We start from the raw sequence: 11,904 nt of genomic DNA, 5'->3' as shown, positions 1-11,904 counted from the left end.
ACCCTCGGCTCATGCCAAGCCCTTGGGCTGGGCAGACTCGCTCTTAGTCATATGGTTTAGTTTTAGGTAGTCCTGCGAGGAGCAGGGAGCTGGACTTGATGATCCTTATGGGTCCCTTCCAACTCAAGATATTCTATGATTCTGTGACTCCCTCTCGCTGAGGACGTGGACAGGGCATGGCTACCTCCGAGGGGCTGGCTCTGACCACTGGAGCGTCCTGCTGGGCTTAGAAATCTGATATTACTGAGCACAACTAAATCTGGCCCAGAATGGCAGTGGGTTCAAAAGCCACTTGAGGCCACGGAGCCAGAGATAAGTGTATTTTGGTTAATGGCTTAAAAGCAGCCGGAAACTGCAGAGGCACTGTTTGCATAATTAGCTGCTTGTTTACTGGTTGTGTTGATGACCCCTATTACTCATCCTTACTGAAAAAGTCCAGAAACAGCCTCTGTCCCCATGCTGGTTTGGCCAACGGCCCCAAGGGGTTTCCCTTATTTACTGGAGAACTATGGAGGTGATCCGTGACTGCATTTGGAGCAGATCCAAAGTAACATCTCCCAGTTGCTTGTCATTCCACATTCCCTTTAAAACTTCTATTCCTTCGGACAGAGTGAGGGGATATGTCTGAGTGCAGCCCCTGCAAACACCCCTCCTGTGGCCAGCGGGAGCCACGGGAGAGGTAAGAGCACCTGAAGTCCATGTGCCAGGCGTTTGTGCCGGCACGGAGCAGAGAATGGGATTAATTGTGAGCTGTTGCTCACCAGGCAGTGCGCAGAGCAGGGAAGGCTGCTGCCTGGCCCCCAGAACGACTGGCAGTCCCAGCTCCATCCAGGCTCTCATGGACTTCCAGCTGGCAGGGGCTTGCCAGGCTTTTACCTTTAGGAGAGGGAGTCGGCTGCATTTCAGTGTTTGACCACTTTCCTATCTGGAACTTAGGGAATCATGTGTAAGTGCTGGGCACGCCCTGGCGCAGCCCGACGCCCTGCATTTGCCCGCATCCCGCCGGAGGACTGGCTTTCCCTGTGGCTGCCAGGACTTTGCTCCGCGCCGTTGTTACTGGCACGAGCTCTCCCTGCACGTGCCTGCCATTTTTTTCTGCCGGTTCTGCATCGCTGTCATTGTGCGGGTTACTTTTTACAAGTTTGTTTGATTTTCTTTTGTATGTGCTAGCTGTTATGTGCTTTAGTGTATAAACAACTACTTTGCAAGGCCTTGTGATTCTCCTTCTGCCAGAAAGACTTAAAAGCCTCTCACTTTGCTGTAGTCTTGCTGAATTTGTGGGAATTACACATCAGCCGCTGTTTGCTCAACATTTGCAGGGCTGGTAAATCCACCCTGAAAATAGGATCTTTTTGATGTGGCTGGCTCCTGGGTCTCTGCCTGTGAAAGAGCCTCATGTTTTATAGACTCCCGTTAACACGAAATACGAGGCGGGGAGCAGTAGGAAGAGGGACCATGCTCATCGCTGGTCCCCTCCTGCTCAGATGGAAAGTGCTGCCTGCAGCGCTGGGGCAGGGGGAAACCTGCCTGTAAGAAATGCCTGACCGAATTGTTAAAGGTACTTTGCTTCACTGGACAGGTAATACAGTTTCGGAGTACTTAGGGCAAAAATAGTGCCAGAAGATCGGCCGTGATCTTGTGGTTGTAGAAAATGAGCCCTTCTTTTGCAAGGCATGGTTTCCCCTAGTCGAAAACAAGAGCTGAGGCATGTTAACATACGCCTGGTTTTCACCGCTCTTACTGCACATGGAATCATTCTGCAGGTATTTGCATGATATTCTCTCATGGCTGAGAGAATAAATTAGCAATATTTGTGAAAGATACAAGCTCAGAAAAGTATCTGCCATGGAAACCGAGAATAAAGCCGATGCTTTAGGAGTAAGACATCAGAAAGCTGCCAAGATGAAGCATGTGTTTTCTTGTGAGCTCATCTTGCACTGAGCAGTAACAAATGTCTTTGCCCCTTCAAGCTTCTCTGCCCACTTTGTATAAATTTAGTTGCGTTCAACCCTAACTGAGAGATGAAGCATGCCTCATCTGCTTTTTCCAGTAATTTTTGTTTATATCGGTCTTTTAATACTGCTTTCCCAGTAATGCCTAGGAGGAATTATTCATGTGTTGGATTGGAGCGAAACTTCAGACAAGATGTGATTTCTATCATAGCTCTCCTGTTATTATTGTATAATTGCTTCGTGAAACGCAAATGCTCTGTTTCATACATTAATGGGAGGATTAATTCCTATCCCCACCATCTCTGCAGAGCAGCTCAGCCACATCCCTAATGGCGCTCTGCTTCTCACGACGTGATGGGTTTAGAGTGCTCCAGCTGCGGGGGCTCTTCTGTCGGGGGGACAGGCAGGTTTGTGCCGAGCTTTAGGGTGCATGGGGCAGTTCTGCGGCATCTGGCAGCGCAGCTTGCCAAGTGCCCCACAAGCATCTCGTCCCAGGTCATGGACATAAAGGTTTTGAAGCTGAAGCGCTTATGATTTATTGTAGGCTAAACAAGCCTCCAGGTCTCGCAATCAGAGCAAGCAGTCGCCGGAGGGAAAGATTCGGGAAGGATGGTGACTCAGCGGCCAGGTCTGCACTCTGCTGGCAATGCAAAGCATGTTTAAATAGACCTGTAGGCATCTCCGTCTCAGAGCTGCAAATTGCCAGAGGATCCCGCCAGCCCTGGCTGCACCGTTGTAGGAGTGGGGCAGGTAAAGCAGGGAAAGAGGGAAAGCCCCCAGCCCCTGCAAGGAGCCGGCAGCCCCGAGAGCAGGGGGTGGAGGGAAGACCAGGGCTACCCTTGGCGGCAGGGGTAGCTGGAGCAGCCAGTGCCTTTCCCGCAAACTCTTGCAGAGAACTTAGTCTGCATTTATGTAACCATCCAAAATCACTCCAAAGAAGGTAATCTGGGATGCCTTTGCATTTTGCTAGGGCATGTTTTGCATAGCTTTCCTTTCACTAGCCTGCCTAAGCCTGCACAGCTTGTAATACCACGTTGGCATTGAAAGATGCAGCAGTCCCCTAGGAGAGCATTGGTGCTGCAGAGACCTTCCCAGCCATATGCGAAATACTCAAGAAACTCAGCTTTTGGAAGGGCATCTAGAAGGCTTTGGGACAGGAGAGGAAAGTGAAATTATTGCCTTAAAAATATATATATGTGCTTTGTCTTTAGCATATATAAAATCTAAGAACCTGAAATGCCCAGGAGCCTCAGACCACCTCTTCTCTTCCCACCCTTTCCCTCCCCACATGTGTTTGACCTCTGGCTCACTCGCAGCCCTCACTTCTTCCGCTGGCCATGGAGGTTGGAGAATCCCTGCCCTTCTCAGGAGCCACAAATGCTGCTCTTTGTGTTTTTTTCTCTGCTGGGAAATGTATCCAAGATGGAGTGCTCTGCAGCAGACAGCTGTGGGATGGCCGTAAGGTCAAAGAGGAACCGTTTCATCATGTTCCTTGTGGAATCCAAATTCCTGGGAACTTGTCAGACATTCAGGTCGTGCGAATGGCAGTGCCTGCCCCGGCCCTCCAACCTCCCTGCCTACGGCTTCTTCCAACTGTGGCTCGTGTGCCTCTTTCTGTACAGCACAGACTCCACCTGGGTTTTTCTGTTTGTTTGGTTGTTGGTTGGGTTTTTCTGTGGTTTTTGTTTCTTCAGCAGAGCATCTGGGAACACTTGTCCCAGATCTCACGGCAGGACGCCGTGCCCTTTGCTTACAAAACCCGAGAGCTTAACTTGACCGTGTGTGTTCCCTGTGACTTGTCCTGTGGTCCCCAATTCAGATGTGCAGTACAGTGGGATGTATTTTAACAGCAGTTCTGCTGCAGCTAAGTTGCTGGAAAGTTTTCTCAGACATTTCTCAGACAATCCTGCTCACACAGCTGCCTGCCTAAAAAACAGAAAAAAAGCTATTGGTTTTCAGACAGCGGTAGACACGATTAAGCTGGTTAAATTCCATCGGAAAAGTTTTTAATAGGAAAAAAAATTTGCACTGTGTCTATTTAATACTTTTCTTTGTCCTCCCTATGAAAATTAAATTAGATGCTGGCTTCTAGGCTGCTAAGACATGCGTTGTTATATCAGGTGTAGTCTGCACAGCATTAATTCTGTGCTCCAGCCAAGGCGAGCAAGAGTATTTTTTATTAACATCTGTCACTCAGCTGCAGCCAGCAGCTCTCGGTATCGCTCCATGGGGCTCCCTCTGCCCCGTGCCTTGTCTCCTTCACCAGCAACCTGCGCACCCGTTCTGCTGACACATGGGAAAACCAGCAACAGCCGGCGACAGCCGAGCTGGTCCTACAGCTGGTGTGAAGTTTACCATTTTAAGGGCAGCACAGGCTGCTGACAAATTAAGAAAATGACAAATTTTCACGGTGTCGATGCAGTAAGAGGAGTCGGTAAAAAGTGTTGGGGTGCAAAGTGAAAACATAGCCTTGCCCCCCGCTGATCCTGCTGTGGCTTTCTGGCAGCGGTGTTCCTGCGGGCAGGTCTGTCCCTGCTTGGTGACACCAAGGGTGCAAGCTGGACTGACTTGAGCGAGGGGGACTGTGGCCTTTGAGAGGAGGAAAACGGAGCTTTGCAGAACAGTGCTGTCCTGCACAGGCAGAAAGAACGAGCTGAAGCTGCCTGGCTGTGTGAACACTGCTGCTCAGCCACGGGAGCTGAGCATCGCAGGGAGACCATATAAGAGTAAAGTTTGTGGTATTACTGATAATGAATGTCTCCTCATTTCTCATAAATTCTCTGCTAAATGTACGATCACTGAGTTAATAATGGGGTGGAGGACATAATGAATAGCCAGTTACAGTAAGTAAATCATGCCTGTTAAGAAACAGAACAGAAACAGAAATTTCTGGCACTTTTAAAAGCTAGTACCCTTTTAAAGAAGCCCTGCATTCAGCAAAGCTGAGCTGAGGACACAGCAACTTCTGGCGTGAAATGCTTGCTGTCACGGGGGGCTGGAGAGGCTGGGGATGGGGAGGGGAGGCTGGCTGTGTGAGGAAGCCACGGGTGGCTTCTCCTGTTCCTTGAGGCTTCCCAAAGCCGTCTTGCAAAGGGAAACTCAAACTGTGGTGCTCCCCACTTGTAGTGGGAGATAATTACTAGAGAGGCTGGTGGCAGATTGCCAGCCAGAGCATGCGGTACAGCTGAAAGCCTTGTTAAAAACCGAAAAGCCGTGTCTAGCGGAGATGCAGGCAGCAGCAGGCAAACGATGGGCTCAGAGCACGCGGGCAGGGTAGAAGTGAGCAGGTTTGCTGGCGGCCCAGCTGGTTGCTGGAGGGGGCTGGGGTGACCCCGCAGCCAGGCAGCTTCTGTGGTGAGCAGCAGGGCTGCTCCATCAGATGGGTGCTGCGTGCTGGCAGGACCAGCATCCTGAAATGACACCTACCCATCATGTTTGCAGACCAGCTCACCATGTCCTGCTATTGCCATGGGAGCCAGGGAACGTATTTTAATATCCTGACTTCAGCATCTTCCTCCTGGGTCAGCAAGACTGAGCATGGCAATGAAAGTTTAGACTTTCAAGCACGAACAACCTTTTTCTTTCTCTGCTGAATTTCCTGTTTGATCTTCCTGAAGGTCCCCGAGTACCCCTTGCTAGAGAAGGGTGAAGGCAGAGCCGTCTCCAGTTGTCAGACAGCTCATTGTCTGGTGCCGAGGGGACGGGCTCACGGGAAATCCTGCCTTGGGGCTGGGACGTGGGGCTGGCTCGGGTCATTGTCGCAGCCCAGCCCATGGGCGACAGTACCAGACACACGTACCGGTGCTCAAGTGCCCCCCTCATCAGGGCTCTAATCTCTGCCGAGCCGCTTCCTCTGCTGCAAAAGGGGTGGCAGACAGGATGCATGCCTTTGTACAGCTCCGGCTTCTGGGGGCCCTCGGTGCCCCCCATCGCTCCTGGAGCCACAGTGGCTGCGGCCCAGGTCTGTGGACAGGGGTTGGCGCCGGATCGGGAGCCAGATGTGCAAAAGGGCATGGCGCAGCGTCCCACGGGGCTTGGGGAGCGGGGTCCTAAAGCGATCAGGATGGAGGCAGAACAGTGGCAATGTGCAGTCGCAAGGCAACGTAGGGGTCTAGGGGGGCATTAAGCTGCTGATCTGTGGTACCTGGTAAGGGCTGTGATGGTGCAGAGGAGATTCTGGGCTTGGCAGCAGTTCACCAAAGGCTCAGAGCTGGTGGTCTGCCTGGGACCGTGACACAGGGGAAAAGCCTGGGTGACCTCTGGTGCAACGCTGCGACTCTGAGAGCGGTCCAGCGTGGCTGGGGAACCAACAGAGGGACCATGCCAGGATGCAAGAGAGTTAGTTAAAATGGCAAGGCACCTTCAGTCCAGCGTGCTCAGCCTGAAATCTAGTTTTGACCTGCATCTGCTGCTTATTTGCCTGCTTTGAGTGAATTGCTGGGTAGCAATAAGGCTATTTCCCAGCTCTGGGGCATGGGCAGTGACTGACCCCTCACCACTTTTGAGGCAGTTTGCAGTTCTGATTTGCAAAATGCCGTACTGGTTTGTGATCCACCCAGAAGCAAATTAAAGAGCATTTCCCCTGGTGAGGAAAGAAGCACCCGCTTTGTGCAGAGGGAGCTGAGCCAGGTTCTGGTTCAGAGGGACAGGCTTTAATAGCAGAAAACCTGCAGATTTAGTTTTCAGTTCCTTAATCTTGTGGCAAAGCAAAACAGGCACATGGCAGAAGTAGCTCATGTCCTGGCTGTGTTTTGGGGAACAGCAGCGTGTATCTGGTAGCAGTGTGCAGTCGAGGCTTGGGGACACGTATCCGAGTAACGCTGAGAGAAGAAAACTGCTAATCGAAGCTGAGGGAAACACCCAGCCTGCGCCTATGGAGATTTATCAGGAAATCAACCGATACGTAAATCGTGTGGGAAATTAGCTTGAAATTGTGGTGTTATCAGCCTTGTAGTTCATTCCTCCAGTAACAAAAGAGTTCCTCGGAGAAAACAGATGGTGTTTGCCTCCCATCACCCTCTCTCGTGGCCTGACAGCTTTCGCCTTGTAGCTGCTAGAAAAGCAATTTCTGCGATCCTCCTCCCATCACCGCTGCCGTCACTGGGGCGGCACTGCAGCCCGAATCCTCTGCAGAGTCCTGCCTTTACCCTGCCTATGGCAGCAATGGCAGTGGCCGGCCGAATCGCAGGGGCTGGTGGTTGCATACAGGGTTTTGGGGGTTGTTTTTTGCATGCTGAGGCCCTGCTGCAGATCCCCCTAGGGTGCACCTGGGGCTGGCGGTGCCCCTGCTGCTTTGGGGGGATGGGAGCTGTGCTGCACAGGTGTCGCATGGCTTTGCATGGGTGTTGCATGGGTTTGAGACCCACACAGCCGCCAGAGCCGGGTTCGGGCTGTTCCCAGGACCCTTGCGGCTGTTTCTGGGGTTATGGCAGGTTACTGACCTTCTGCCAGGGGTTATTTTCCCCAGCAAATTGTAATCAGCAGTGCACGTCAGCTCTCACTCTGAAGAGCAATAGCAGGGCTGTAAAGCCTATCTCCAGGACAGAGGCGAGGCTGGCAGTTTCAGGCGCCGGGCCGGCCGGCGTCGCCTGCCCCAGCTGAGGTCTGTGCCAGGCAGAGCTGGGGCTGGGGAGACTCCTGCGATCCCTGAATCATCGAGAGTGCAGCGGGGCACGGACCCGCTCTGTACAGCCGCAGGGTGGGAAACCACCCCCAAGCTTTCCAAGCAGCAGCCCCCTGACAGTCTCTGCTCTCAGACTTGTTTAGCTCTTGCAGTGATGCCTTCTAGATGTTTCCCAACAATCACGTTGCCTAATTGTTATAATCTAAGTGACTGATGCCTTGTTTACAAGGGAGCCTTGTCTTTGTTCTAGAGATCTGCCCTTGAATCCTTGTCAAGTGTCAGCGCTGGTTTATGGGTATTTCGGTCTGTCTGCATTGGGTTATTTACGCAGGCAGTTCAAACAGAAAAGAACAGTTTTAGAACTGCAAGTTTATTTCAGCTCTGTGTAGGAGGGGAGGAAAGGGGAGAGAGATGATGCTGCGTGGGACTGCTTTGCAGTCCCTCTGACAGAGACCCAGTTGATCAGCAAACTGCTAACTGAGTGCATGAGCTGTGATTGCGCCCGCTTCGGCTCTGATCTGTCAGAGGTTCGGTGTCAAACTAGAAACCAGCCCGGTTTGCAGTTTGTGCTCTGAAGTTGTCGGCATCTGCCTGGGAGTAGTAAATCAGACTTGTCTTTATGCCTGCCTTCGGAAGAGATCTGCTCGTCACAAGGGTCTGTCTGAGACTCACTGAGCGAAGCGGGAGCCAGCACTGATAAGAGCCGCCCCTCCTGCTTGGGGAAGATGTCTGGGGAGAGAAAGACCTCTGAGCTTTGTATTAGGTCTTATAAGCCTGACTGCTTAGCTACAAATCTTCATGTAGGTTATGCTCTATATTTAATAGGTGAAATTGTTGTACATACACTGCAGAGTCCTTACTGCAGGTCACGGAACTGCAAAGCCTGGTCCAAATGATGCAGACGAGTGTGGTGACTGGTTTCTTACTGGGGCTGGAGTGCCGGGGCTGCTCACGCGGCAGTGCTGGGCTCAGACGGAGGCTGTTAACTTCTCGGTGTTCAGAGTCGCTGCTTCGTGGCCTTGATGTGAGCCGGATCAGCACGGAGCAGGCCGGTCAGCACGCAAAGTGTTTTAGAGGTGGATGGGAGAGCCCTGATGCTGCTTCCAGCCGTGTCCCCTTTCCCTCTTTTCTTTCTTACATAAGAAACCCTGAAAGACAAATGGGTCAGAACAGGCATTTTTCAATCTTACTGACATCCTCCCTGGCCTGGCACTGGAGCTGTGTGTGGCACGACCTTCCACAGCCCCCACCATAGCGGCCGACAGCTGCAGTGTGTGATTAATGTGCCGAAACGCCAGCGTGGAGCTGCGTGCTTTTTCCATAATACATGAAAGGGCCATTTAGATGGAGAATGCTGGGTAAAACAGCTCTCATATGGGTTGTCCGCTGCTGATCTGAATGCACTTGAGTGCCTGGATTGCTCTGAGCTGCTTGCTTTTGCTCCACGAAAGCATCAAGGAGGAAAAGCTGAGCAATGCCCTGTGTTTTCGGGAGCAGTGCAGGTGAAGGCTGGAAGGACAGTGCAGGTTCTGCCCCTGCAGTGGGCAGGGGAAAGGGAAATTCAAGGTTTCAAGGTTTGGGTATTAACATGTGTGGGGGTGGTCACTGCTGCTCCTTAAATCACCAGTTGCTGTTTGAATGGTGCGCGCTGACCCCACGAGCGGCCGTGCTTTAGGCAGGTTCGTGCAGGAGGGGCTGGGGGAGCCGGGGATGCCGTGGGGCTGGTGGGGACGTGTCGGGAGCCCCGTGCACGCCACTCTGACGTGAGGCGCAAATGAAAATAACATACGTTGTCTATCAGTAAACAGTGTCGAGCGTGACGTCAAGTTAACGAGGCCAGTGAGCTCATCTCCAGAATCCCCTCCGTGCAGAAGGCTGAATCAGTTCCGGCCACCATGAGGTTCATGGAAGGAGCGTTTCCCAATGCTGTTTAGGGAAATCTTACGGAGAAAGTAAACAAAACCCAGCAGATATCTGAGCCCCAAACCCTGCCCCTCCACAGGCCTCTCTTATCACGGCAGCAGCTGGGGAAGAGAGGATCCTGTGCAGCAGAGGGGACGGCGCTTGTCCCCCTCACAGGCAGGGCTGCAACCGCAAACCTCAGGGCAGCCGTGTGCGAGGGACGGGATGGGGCGGGTGAGAGCTGCCCCAAGGAGCTTGGGGGGGAGATGGGTGCCCCTGCCCTTGTGTGTGCCACTGCCCCTCACCCATGCGCCACTGTCCACCCCCCCCGAGCTCCGGGGTCTTGTCACCATGAGCAAATGTGCCCAGCCCTGGCATCGCCGCTTCTGCCTGCACGCAGCGGCAATGGCCTTGAGATATTCTCAGGCGCTGTGTTTAGCCAGCACATGGGTAAACACCAAATCTCTTGTTCAGCAAATTAATTGGGAAGAAAAAGGATTAATAGCCTTGCTAACCGCTCCTGGCCTTGCAGGGACTGTGTGCTGAACTCGCTCGTCTGCTCGCGGGGCATCCCACTGTGGGCGAGCTGTGCCCTGTGTCTCCTCAGTGAAATAGTTTCCTCGGGAACTTCTTCTCCCCCCAGGGCCATGGGGCTCCTCTCTGTTGAGGAAATGTCTTTGATCAGTAGAAATTAAACCAGGAAAATATTTTCCATTTGTGTCAGGATAAAAATGGCTCAAGCCAGGCGTGATTGATTGCCGAAAAAAATCGGAGCAACCCCGGTGCTGTTTCGGAAGGCTTCCTACTGTTCTTGCGTACAGTAAACACAGAATATATTTAGCCGCAGAGCCCAGCATGAGACAGCCTCTTACTGCAATAATAGCAGTGCCTTGTCTTTTTTTCCTTTTTTTATTTTTTCTAAGAAATCGGTGTGACAGAGCTCTTGGGAAGCAGGGTACGGATTGCCTCATGGGGTCACCATGCCTGCCTGGAACGCCAGCGCCTTTGTTTGCCATTGTTTACCCGGTCTAGCAACCGTGGGCTGCAGTGACTAACTCCGCAAACAGGCATTGGGGCGGACACGTCGTGTCCTCTGCGTGGCACCGGCACATGCCACCACGCAGGTGGTGATTAAACCCCGGCTCCTGGCGTGAACGGCCACTCCAAGCATTAGAGAAATCGTTCCCAGCCGCCTGCCCACTTTCCCCTCATTAGACCAAGCATGCACCCCGTGGCTGGGGCTTGAGTCAGGCCCTTGGGGACGGCACCTCTGCACCACTGCCCAGCGGGTCTGCATGGCAAACGTGGCACAGCTTTCCATGTGAGGAAAGGCTTGCAGAAATGGGGTCTGCCCCGACAGCATCACCCCCTCAAATCCTAAAATGCGAAGCCAGTGGAGCTGGAGTAAGAGGCGAGCTAAAAGAAGGGGATGTTAATTTATTGCAAATCTTTGTGTCAGACACTCCAGCCAGCACCAGCTGTCCCAGATACACTCTCTTGATATTATACATGCAAATAACAGCCATGATTTATTTATTGGAAAAACCCATATTTCATAATAATGCACTTTCTTCATGGTATTTATTATTCAAATTACTCTAACGCTTCGTCATAAACCAGGAACCTGCTGTGCTCGTCTCTGAGTAAATACAGAAAAAGACAGCCCTGGCCTCAGAGAACTTGCGCTCAAAGCCTGTGGATTTTATCACCTGTGACCAGCCCAGGAGCTGCTCCGGCAGCGGGTGTGTGGCCGTGTGTGGCCGGGAGAGCCAAGCTGGCTGGGGGCATGTGCTGGGATGGGGCAGCCAGCATCTGCAGCCAGAGCAGAGGGAGCCCCGGCCGCCCCCTCCTCCAGGGAGCCCCTTGCTGCCCTGGGGTGTGTGGGGACCCCATCTCCTCCCCTACTTCACTGCAGGCGAAAGGATGCCCAAAAGGGGGAATTAAAGCCATCACTGCTGGTTTCTTGCCCCTGAACACACAAGATGTTTCTAGGCCACAGTCATGATGTATTTTTAATGGTCCTCCAGTCTGTGGAGGATGGGAAGGTGCATGGCATACCCCTCTCATCCGGGTGCCTATGCCCTAAAGACGAATCTGCAAACCCAGTCCTATATCCTGCCATGCACTATATTTCTGCTGCACATTTTATGAACAAGTGTCCTGGTTTCGGCTGGGATAGAGTTAATTTTCTTCCTAGTAGCTGGTACAGTGCTGTGTTTTGGATTTAGTATGAGAATAATGTTGATAACACACCGATGTTTTAGTTGTTGCTAGGTAGCACTTACACTAGTCAAGGACTTTTCAGCTTCCCATGCTCTACCAACTGAGAAGGCTGGAGGTGCACAAGAAGCTGGGAGGGGGCACAGCCAAACTGGCCAAAGGGACATTCCATACCATGTGACGTCATGCTCAGTACATAAACTGGGG

Source organism: Aptenodytes forsteri, unplaced genomic scaffold (assembly GCF_000699145.1).
Source record: "Aptenodytes forsteri isolate BGI_AS27 unplaced genomic scaffold, ASM69914v1 Scaffold298, whole genome shotgun sequence".
Classification (NCBI taxonomy): Eukaryota; Metazoa; Chordata; class Aves; order Sphenisciformes; family Spheniscidae; genus Aptenodytes; species Aptenodytes forsteri.
The sequence above is the reverse complement of the archived record's forward strand: the minus strand, read 5'-3'. Positions refer to the sequence as shown.